Source organism: Myodes glareolus, chromosome 12 (genome assembly GCF_982192425.1).
Source record: "Myodes glareolus chromosome 12, mMyoGla1.1, whole genome shotgun sequence".
NCBI classification, from domain to species: domain Eukaryota; kingdom Metazoa; phylum Chordata; class Mammalia; order Rodentia; family Cricetidae; genus Myodes; species Myodes glareolus.
The window spans coordinates 39431287-39443282 of NC_142037.1; the positions used below are offsets into that span (position 1 = coordinate 39431287).

Below are 11996 nucleotides of genomic sequence, written 5' to 3' on the forward strand. Positions count from 1 at the left end.
CAGGCTCAAGTGATGTAATAGTGACCACCTTTACTTTATCACATTTCAAACATTTCTCCTGGAATAATCCTAAGTGAATTGGTGGAGAAACCTTTGTCCTCTGGGACAACTCACCTACTCCCAACTCTAGCGTCCCCTACCTCAGGGGACCAAGGCTCAGTGTGGTCCAGAACACTTGGTATGTTGAGAACATGGCAAACTTCGCACTGAACTCTGCTTCCTACCTATGAAATGGGAAACAGCTGCAGTTTGACAGTGACACAGCCTCTGTTACAGTGTGATCTAGTTTTTTTTTTAAATTTAGAACATTGTATTATATAGCAATCCAAAACATTCAAAACAAACAAAATAGTTTAACTTATTCGAAAGGCATAGAAGCATTTCAAAGCATAATGAAATCCAATTCTGTGCTGTGTGATGCAGACGCGAGTGGAATCTAACATTATATCCCAGTACAATATTTTTTAAATAAAGTTCCCTGCAGGACCACTGTGTACAAACATGGTAGGACACCCACAGACTGTTCCGTAGAACCTTTGTGAGAGTCTGAAACACAGACATGTCTCAGGTAGTCACCAGGTTATCTTAAATCTGTCATATGTGGGTGTCATCAGCTATTCCACTCACATCAACAGTGCATGTAGTTTGCCAGGAAAAATTAAATTCCCTCAAAGCAAACACCATTCCAGATCCGGTATACTCAGATAAATCCCTCTCATTTGAAGGGCTACCAGCATAGTCTTTGCAACTAGCCCAAAGCATATACTTAAGAAGTTTTTATAAATTGTTTGTGGTGTTCATTATTATGTTTAATTCTTATGCCAGATTGTTTTCTGATGAAGACAGCATTGTGCTTTTATGCAAGAATGGAAACCTCAAAATAATCACCATCAAGCTTCTATGACTTATGGGAAGACAAACTAAGATGGTCCACAGGTATAAGATGAAATCCACAATGTTGGAATTATAAATACCTAGAGTGGCCCAGACTAGAAGACAAGCCCAAACCACCAGTAGAAGAATGAGTACGATATAGTCCAAGATGTATCCTTAAAGTTTGTCTCAACCCTCAGTCTGAACTGTGAGGATTGATCTTCAGTTTGGTCCAGCCAGCAGAAATTGACTGTGTATTTCCCGTTATATTTATTGTACAGACTATGTACATTCTAGAAGGTTCCTTAGTGCTACACTGTTGTACTTTTCGTCCCAGCAATTTGAGGGCGCGCAAATTCCACAAAGTCATCAATAAGAACAGGCCATGCTCCTTCTTCATCATAATTGGACATGTCATCTGCAATCATTGAACTGAAGTCTAACAGAAGATTCCACGTGTCTTTTGGTATTGATCGTTTATGATGCTCCAACAAAAATTTATTCCATAAGTCTAAGAATTTAAATCTTCCATTAAGCACTAAGTTCCAGTAAGCAATGGCCATTTCTAGATCTAATCCTTTTTGTCCTGGATTCTTTGCAAAATTAAAAGTAAATTGGTAAAAATCCTTAAATCGTCCTGGTTCTTTCAATTCTTGTTCCATCTTGGGTATTTGGGCCGTTAGTTTTTCTATGCTGTCACATCCTAATTCTGCCATGCCATCCATGAACTCCCGTTTGGAGAACTCGCACTGTGTGGCTGCCCTGAACTTCCATGCGATGATCAATACACTAATGCTGGCTGGATCGAGGGCCAGATCATCACAGAACTGCTGTATGCCATCTATGCCAATTTTATTTTCATCTTGAGGATCTTTGTATCTATTGTAAAGTTGTTCTAACTTCTTCCTGTCCAATGATCCTTTGACACTCTCCCGTATATAAAGTTCTGGATTTTGAAAAAAATTATCTGTTGCAACATCTAACTTCCAGTCATTTTGAGAAAGACAACTCACAGCAGTTTTTTCACTAGGTTGTGTGAAGATCATAAACTGACGAACTTTATCCTTCTGCAATGATTTCAACTTGTTCATGTTGGTGTCCTCCGGACCTCTCCCCTCCTCCTCCAGCTCCGCAGCGAATCGTGATCTAGTTTTATGTCCTATACAATAGTACAGTAGTACAAGGTTTGTCTGAGGTTATGGTCCCAGAAGGCCAGATAGTGATACTTCCCAAAACAGAATGTGTTTTCCCTGGGTGTTTTTTAAACTGTCTGGTGAGGGGAGGGAGTTGGCTGATCAGAGGACACTCTGAGCTTCAGAAAATTGAACTAATAGCCTTGGCTTAGGACTATGCAGTGTCCTTAATTTGTTAAACTACTTTGAATCTCCGTGGAGGGAAATAATGGCTGATGTTTTATGCGTCAAGCATCCGTGAGGCTGTGTTTCCATGGAAAGCAATTGGAGGCACTCTGCTCTGAAAACAGCACTAATGGTTGTGGCTGCAGCATTGGCAAACAGTTGAGGAGACCAATATCTGTTTGGAGCTAAGTAGAAAGGCAGTTCCATTTGTTTAATCATGGCTAAATAATAGAGCCGAAGCAACTCACTGTGTTTTGCAAAAGGCAGTGGAACACAAAGACCTTTGAAGACAATAAGACCTGGGCTTGACCCAGTTACTGACCAAGTGGGATTAACACATTCATTATATTAGAGCCCTTCTCTCTTTGTAAAACTGGTCATAACAGTTCCCATTTAGTTAAGTCAGTTCTGCAAAGACCTGGAGCAGTGCTTGGAATACGTTTGTAAAATAAAGCTTAGCTTTTCTTCCTTCCCCAGAACTTTACATCTGTCCCTACAAGAATCAAATATGAAATACTGGGAAAATAGTTTTTCACACACACACACACACACACACACACACACGTATGTGTGTGTGTATGTATATATATATATAATATTATATATTAACATGTATATATTAACTTCTAGTTTTTATGAGTCATCTAAATGGGGCTAATGCAGATTTAACACAGAGGTATCCATTTGTCCTATGTTATCTCATCTCATTTTGAATCAGGTACATAAGCTGAGTTGTATCATATCATTATAAATAGTATTCAGCATTTTTACATCTTTTTTCATGTAGTGTTGTGAGGTCCCCCTTTAAAGTAGAGCTTATTATTTCTCCAGAAATGGGGAAAAGAGATGAATGAGGTCTAAAGAAGCTAATGATATCAACAAGGTCTAAAGAAATGACATCAACAAGGTCCCCCAGTTGCCAGCCCCAAAGGTAGGACTGAGCATTCAACCCTTCAGTACCCTAATTCTATCAAGTACTCACTGTGCTTACCACTTATAAAATGAAAGGTTTCTTGAGAATCTTTTCTTTTTAAATGAAGACCACAGACCTGGCTGTCAAACAATGACTGATGGCTAAGTAGTAAAAGGATGCTTGGTTGCCTAAAGCGAGTCATTACAGTGACAGATTAGCCCTATGAATGTCCTGGAAGGGTACATTTTGGTAGGTTTGGGGCCTTCTGCATCATACTGCCTAAGGTCAAATAGGGGACCAATACCCAGGCTTCTCGTTGACAATGAGAGCGGTGTGATGGCACCCGGGAGTCTTTAGGAGGTACAACAGTGCTGTATGAATGTTCAGTGTGTATTCATTCTCTCTGATTGATGTGGGAAGCAGGGATAACGTGAAAGCAATTAATAGCTGCAGAAGTTTGTAATACATTTCTTGATTATCTCTTTTAGGCACGAATCGTATTTGTCATTAATAATCTATTTTCCCTGGATGGTTACAAACTAGTGACTGGAGAAGGGAACTGGATTCTGAACTTGGTGATCCCAAAACAATCTGTTAATCTAACTGACTACAAATAGACCCACCAAGTCCAAGAATGGAGGGATTGTATGAACCTTGCTTCCAAAATAAGTAGTGCATGTAATGGCAACATTCTCTTTTCTTAATTCCATTGGAATAATTTCCTTTTTCTTTATGCTTATGAGATAGGGTCTCACGCTATATTACATGCTGGACTGAAATTACTAGGTAACCCAGGTTGTCCGAAAACTTGGACTACTAGTCCTGCCTCAGCTTTCTAAGTGCTAGGATTTCAAATATGAGTCACTGCAAACAGCTTCGAATGGTTTACCTGGCTAATGTAACTGGGATACCACCATGTATTTTGCTGTGCTCTTTCTCCATTCCACACAAAGTCTCAAAAACTGTTTGGGTGCATAAAGGGTAGGTCTCCCCAAGTGCATGTTATGACTTGAGGGAAGGAAGATGTCTCTAAAATACCTATTTTGATTCTCAAATGATTTGTTTGTAAGTTTATTTTGTCAACTGAAGATATTCTTTGTTATTATCTAGAATGTGGATGAAAGTGATAGAATTTAATGCTGGCCCCAGAGATCTGGGTAACATCACAGCGGTACAAACTAATAATCCCTATTTATTTATTTATTAAAGATTGATTTTTGGGTTAAGGTTTCTTGTTACGTACTGAGAATATAGTTTGAATAATGTATTTTTTCTGCTTAACATGTGCAGAAAATGGATTTGAGTAGAGGGCAGAAACCTTCTTGAAGATGCCAGAATTGAATGTACTAAGCCCTGACTCTATGACCTCCAGGTGCCAACCCAGGCTCATCCCTGAACCGCTGAAGTTCTTTAATGCTCCTTCAGCTTAAAGTGTGGTTTTAGTACTCAAGGGCAAACTTCCCATGCTGTCTGATGATTTCTGAGTATGTGGAGAGGACTGGGGTGGGGGGAACTCAATATTCTTGACAAATACATTCTCAACTCAGTTTGCAAAAAGTGACACTCTGCCTTCTAACTTTAGCTGTTTTACTATAAATGGATGTTCTTTCAGGGATCTCTGTGATAACATACTTAGCACTGAAAGAATGTCGTTTAAAACCTTACCAATAGTCACTTCACATTGTTATAATGGGGATATAATGCTTAGATCACTAAATGATGGGGAGAATCATTTAGTTCAGGAACTAAAACCATCATATTTCTAGTAGAAGAAAGCTACATGGTCATGTTTGCTGAACTGAAGACAGATCTCAGCCACTCGACATTTCCTCCTTTTAGAAATCCATTCTAGCAACACTCAGATGCATGAGGCCAGGGGACAGGTCCAGTAATATTCGTAGAATTTTAGTGTCTGTGATCTTTACAAATGAACTGTGTATTCACTTAGAGGAGAATATTACACATGAATACAATATATTCAGAAGATGGGACATGGCATGGCAGTAAGAATAAAGTCCACACAAGGCAATGTGTTTGTTCTCAAAGACACAGCACTTAGTGACACAACATTGTATGAGAAAATGCTGCGTTTACACTTCTGTGTAAAGTTTATATAGCTATAAAAGAAGTAGAGGCAAATCTGAATGAAAATAATGAGAATTATATTTATGCTTATTTTTTATGTATGTTTCCTTGGTGGGAAAGATCAAGGCCCTCACCATGTCTTGTAATTTTTGCTAAAGAATTTATCTGTGACTGATACATGATATAACAACATAGACATTGATTGCATTTGTCTAAAGGTTTCAGATATTTAGCATCTTAAAAATAAATTCATATGGAAAATTGCCAGCGTATATTTGAATTTCTGAAAGTCCCTAAGTTACCAAAGAGATCCAACCTGGAAGCTAAAGATGTGTGCAGGAAAATGTGAATCCCCCTACATTTGATTCCAGAACACAGTGGCTCTTACCCCGTCCATTATTTTTATTTTGTTTTTTTTTGTCTTAATTTTTCTATTCAATTCTGGGGAAGTGTGAACATTTAAAGCACTTCCAAGAGAGAAAAATTCTTAAGTTGCAAGTTTCAAAGAGAAACTTACGGAGGACCATCTGATGTATTCAAGTCTATCTAAAACTTGCAATACATAGCCTGTCTCTACTGTGCAACTTATCAACCAGATCGACCCCTGTAAAATAAGAGTCAAGCCTCATTTACAGGATTCTGGACCTCAGTGGTGTCCATCCTTCTTCTCTAGCTCAGCCATGTCTCTCAGATCACTACAGCGTTTAGAAAATACGGAAATGAGGACTCTGCTTTCACCTACATTACATTCCTGTCACCCTGAGAAATGACATGATCCGAGAAAACCGCACTGGGTGAGGCGTTTTTTCTTGGTGTTCAGCATGTTACTAATAAAAGTCCAGAGAGACAATCCTTGCAAAGAGAAACAAAAGTCCCAATGGGTCTCAGACAGAAAGCTCTGGCTGTGAACCAGACTTCTTTTGAGCTACAGTAAATACTAGGATACATTCACATAAGACTTTCAACTTCCAGAGAGTTATTCAATCTAATTGGCCCTCCAAAAGGTACAAAATGTCTTCACTGGATTTTTCCTTTTTCTAATAAGTTAGAGAGCTCTGATCGTCTTTTTCTGAGAAAGCAGTGCTATCAGGTAAGCAAGTAATACATATATGAAGCATTTTACAAGTATTTAGAAAGATGAAGAAGGCTCACTCACGTTAATGGACTCATCTAAAACATGACACAAACTTCTCAAAGTAACGGTATTTTAATAGGATTTTAAAAAAAAACAAAAACCTCACTTATCCTTTAATTTACCTGTGGGGTATATTTACATGAAATATAAAATGAAATAACTGATTTCAAAAGGGAGAGATGGGATAAATATGAATTATAGCTCTATGTCGGCTTTTCTCTCTTTTAAAGACTGCAGTGGATTTTAAATTCATAAGCCTATGCAGGACGAATACCTTGCTTCTTCCGTGTCTAGTATGGCAAACAACCATTTGCTTTGTATTTCAAAGCTTGCTGTAAGCATCGGGAAGTTTAACCCTATGCTTAGGCGAGAGTGGAACCGAACACCAGCCCTAAAGGTCACTTAAAGTGGAACATGGAACATTCTACAGAGGGAGTTTCCATCTGGAGGCATCTGGAAGTGTAATAATTATTTGCTAAAGGAATAAATGATTTAAAGAAATGCCCAGGTTACTATAGAGCACAGCTAACTGTAGAACAGATACCGTGGGTATCAGATGAGAAATATCCGAGGACGGGATGGGATGCCTTTCAGACTTCATGAAACCCGCTTCCTGTTAACTCTTGAGAAGTCGGTAAAGTATGAGACTGCCATTGTAGGTGAAGTCAAATCTGAACCAAACAAAAATACAGGGCTAATGTGGAGGAATGGCTGTTGACCTTATGATCAGCAAGTATATGTTTTTATAAATAGTCTACCTGGAAGTGCAAGTTTTCCATGCAACCAAAATGATGTTTCAGTTTGCTTCCATCTGTATGGACTCCTTACATAAGTCTAGAGTTTATTAGTTGGTCTATTCATATGTTCGGTAAACATGAATTTATCATCTATGACGTTAGTTCAATACTGAGTTCAACTGATTGCCATGACTATGTGTTGTGACAATGCCCAGCTTCCTTATGTCCTACTCCTCAGGATACTATTCCAAGAGGAACAATCTTTACAGTCCTTTCTAAAGCAGCACCACAAAATATGGACAGCCAGCGTGTTTATGAAATAGCTACCCATTTAGAGAAACAGAGTTAGTTACCATAGATAGGGCAGATCATAAGCCAGCCAGAACCGCCTGGCTTCCCCCATAGAAAGAATTTCACACACGACTTCACCTAATCCTTTCGTCTTCTGATTACTTTATGATATTTCATAACATAGACAAGTAAGAAAACCTTCCAAATCCTGTTTGCAAATTCATCTTACAGTGCCCCAAAAATGTCTTACCAAAAAAAATTTTAAAAAACACCATGGGTCACTCCAGTGCTAATAATAAACATTTCAAACAGCACCCAACAGACTTAGCCATATTGTCTGGAAGCTCGAGTTATTTGGGTTTCTTTTAAATTTTACAGAAATAACGTTATAAATATTTAAAAAATTGTTTAAGTTACTGATACTTTAAAAGATTCTTTTGATTCACTATGTGAACATTTAAGTTATAAATATTTCTAGTGAAATCCCAGTTACTCGGTTTGAATTTGCAGTTAACTACTAAGTCCCACTTTATCATCTACTTTTTGGATATCTTTCCTGAACTTAAGTGTTTTAATGTTTTACATCAAACAGCAACATGTTTTCCTATGTTGTATTTTGAAATGGTTATCATTTTCTGTAATGAAATATATGATATTTTATTTTGCTTATAATTTTTTTTCAAAATTAGATGAATCTGAATTTGAATATTAAACTACTTGGTAGTTGGTTGTTGCTTAAGGGTAAAACAAAATCTATCTTTTTTTCTTTCAGTTTTTTTTTTCTTCTTTTGGGGTAGTCTGATTATATTACTCTGGGTAGCCTGAACCTCACTGTGTAGACTAGGCTGAGCTTGAATTCACAGAGAACCATCTGCCTTGGCCTCTTGAATGCTGAGGTTAAAAGTGGGCATTACCACGCCTGACTTTAATTTTTTTTAAAAAAATATGTTTTATTATTAGAGAATTCATACATTATATAGTATATCTCGATTATATCCAACCACTTCTTTGCAACTTACCTGCCTCCCTAAACAACCCTTTCCCAGCTTAGTGTTTCGATTTTGATATAATTCACTGAGCCCAATGAATGCTGTTTATATGTACATGAGTGTTTATTCATACTTTAAACCATTATATCTTGTAGTTTAAGATCTCTAGTGCAAATCTGTGACTGGTATTCCTTTTTAGTATTTGTATGCCTGTCACTTGATCCTTATTCCTGATGAATCAGTTATGCAAATCTTTACCTCCAGAATTATAGTGGAAAATAGTCTATTTACATATCTTTTACAACTAACAAAAGTTTTATTTATTTGTTTATTTATTTATTTTGGTGTTGCTGTGTCAGTAATATAGTTTTCCTATATGATGATAAAGGGGTCATGTAAAGGGGGAAAACAGAAATAAGGTTGAATTTGAATAAAAGGATAGAAAAAGAGTGGACACTTTCCTCAAAAATGAGAAAGCCATAATCAAAACTAGACAAGTGTTAAGAAGGTCAATTAGAACATAAAGAATTCCAGAAATTAATATGATCCAAAATTTGGAAAAAGCATAGCAGAAAGAGGGAGAAAAGAGTGAAATGGTGGGTCAAAAATTGCCCAACAAGGCAAGGTGTAAACAGTTAAACTAAACCTATGAAAGTGAATATGTGTGTGTGTGTGTGTGTGTGTGTGTGTGTGTTTAATGTGGTAAGTTAAAATACTACCAAAAGTTCAGTAAAACTTTAGAAGGTAAAACACAAAAGACAAAAATAAGAAAAATGAAAAAAGGATACATTCTTTACTCTAACAGTATTGAATGGTTTCTTTTCAGAGTCTTTGAAAATTGGGACATAGGTCAGGCACAGTTGGGGCCTTTGCTGTGATTTGTGTTGCTAAGGAGCCTCGGCTAGCCACATCTTAGACCTTCACTACAGCTATCTTAGCCTCCTGTCTGCATGACTAGAGGCCTCTGCTGGTTACACTTAGCCTAATTGGCTGGGCAGAGTCTCCTACCTTTCTGAGACTGCGCCATTCATACCGCTGTTCGACCCCAGAGGTATTTTCCATGTGGGTTTGGATTTGATTAAGCAACTACAGTTTTGAGATCTATATATCTGGGCCTGGATTAGTACTTTAAATATCCACTAAGCATTTGTCTTTTAGGGTTTCTATTGCTGTGGCAAAACACCCTGACCAAACAAGCAAGTTGGGGAGGAAAGGGTTTACTTGGCTTATACTTCAGCATTGCTGTTCATCACCAAAGGAAGTCAGGACAGGAACTCAAACACGGTAGAAACCTGGAGACAGGAGCTGACGCAGAGGCCATGGAGGACTGTTGCTTACTGGCTTGTTTCTTCTGACTTGCTTAGCCTGCTTTCTTAAAGAACCTAGGACCACCAGCCCAGGGATGGCACCACCCACCATAGGCTGGGACCTCCCCCATCAATCACTCCTTGAGAAGATACCCTGCAGCTGAATCTCATGGAGGCATTTCCTCAACTGAGGCTCCTTCCTCGCTGAATCTAGTTTGTGTCAAGTTGACACACAAAACCAGCCAGTACAGCATTCCTGCTACAAGCATGTGACTATAGATGTCATCTGGTTTTTAGAGCTGGCTCTGTACTACTGAGCTACTATGGTGTGGGAGAATTGTCTGTATTCTGTCAATCATATTTTAATAAAACGCTGATTGGCCAGGCAGGCAGTATAGGCAGGAAAGCCAGACAGGAAGTAGGGGTGGAGCAAAGAGACTGGGAGTATTCTGGGAAAACAGGAAGCTCCCTCTGACAGTTCTGCCCAGACCACCGGAGAGGAAAGATGTAAGCTGCCCCGCTGGAATGGAAAAGGTACTGAGCCATGTGCTAATGTAGATAAGGATAATGGGGTAACATAAGTTATAAGAGCTAATAAGTAGCCTGACCTAATGGACCAATCAGCTTTATAACTTATAGAGATCTCTGTGTGATTGATTTTCCTTGGGTCTTGCCGGTTGTGGGGTACCGGGCGGGACAGAAACCCCAACAAGCCGGCCCTCATGTTACACTACTAGAGTACCTTCTGACAGATAGTTAGTTCCAAGGTTTGATCTATCCCATGTCCTCAGGTTTGTGGCTATCAAAGTCCAGACTTAGTCTCAGTAGATGAGGTCTATAACAAGATACCAAGTGTACACTATGAGAGGGCTTTCATCACCAGTTGTGTCCGAGACCAACCTGAGCATCCCACAGCCTGCACTTCCTTGGTTTGTCTTCCTGCTCTTCACAATTGTCTCTCAGGTCTGTCTCTCACCCTAGAACTGTGATTGAATTTAGCTTCTATGACCTGTAGCTAGCTGTTCCTTATTTGTTGGAATCTAGGAGAGCTCCATTTTTAAACAATAAATTCCACACCAAGATGAGGATTAGCCACAAGTCACTGAGCTGGTGGGGGATTTTTTCTCCACAACCAACCCAACATGCCAGAGAATTCATTGTCTCAGTAGGACCTACCTGTATTTGACACCTTGGAGACCTATAAGCAGGTCCTGTAGATAAGATCACCAGTCTTTCTGCATCATTGTCTCCTTTCCTGTTTGGGTTGCTCTTCTCCATCTCTTTGTGCCTTGGTTTCTTTTTCTGGTGTGATAAAATATCATGACAAGAGAAACTTCAGGGAAACAGGGTTTACTCTGACTCTCAGTTCAAGGGTAAGGTCACAGTCTATCATGGTAGGGAAATTAAGACAGTAGGAGTTTGAAGCAGCTGGTCACATTGCATTTTCAATCAAGAAGCTGGGGGGATGAATACCTTTTGCTGGTTGGCTCCCTCATTGTTATATCATATATTATGTTATAGCGTGCATGTATAATTGGGTTCCAGCAAGGGAATGACAAAACCACAATGGATTGGTCTTCCTATTTGAGTTCACAAAGTCAAGATGATCACCCACAGACAAGGCAGAGTTCAGTCTTCCTGGCAATTCTAGGTTCTGTCAGTTTGGCAATTGAAACTAATACTACCCCTTGCCAGGAAGCTGTATAAGTAGGACTACATTTGACTTGCTTTTCGTCATAGAACTTTTGCCCCTCCGTTCTTGCTTTTTGGCTGTGGGTTCCTGTCTTAGTTAGGGTTTTCTATTGCGGGGAAGAGACTCTTAGAAAGGAGAAAATATTTCTATGGGTGGCTCACAGTTTGAAAGGTTTAATTCATTATCATCATGGCAGGAAACAAGGTAACATACAGGCAGGCATGGTGCTGAGAGTCCTGCATCTTTGATCCACAGGCAATAGGATGTGAATTGTGACCCTGGGTGTGGCTTGAGCATGAATGAGACCCCAAAGCCCACCCCAACAGTGAAACACCTACTCCAACAAAGCCACACCTCCATCCCTATGAGCTTATGGGGGCCAAGTATGTTATGTCCCCCCACTTTATTTGAAAGAGCATTGACTTTTCCTTCCCTGGCCATACACAGTTAGCATCTAGATGCTGCCCTGTTTAGAAGCCTTCTATGCAGTAATTCTTAAAATGAATGTAAGTCTTTCTTTTCCATTTCTTGTCCTTGAGAATATACAAAAAATGCAATCCACTGGATTTAGACCTTTGCATAGTTAAATATTGATAAGATTTTGTCTTCCTATGA

General features: G+C 38.9%; 1 pseudogene; it reads right to left on the reverse strand.

Annotated features, from left to right (window-relative positions):
• Positions 1–413: 413 nt before the first annotated feature.
• On the reverse strand, positions 414–2007 carry LOC125392088 (DCN1-like protein 1 pseudogene; annotated as a pseudogene).
• Positions 2008–11996: the final 9989 nt, after the last annotated feature.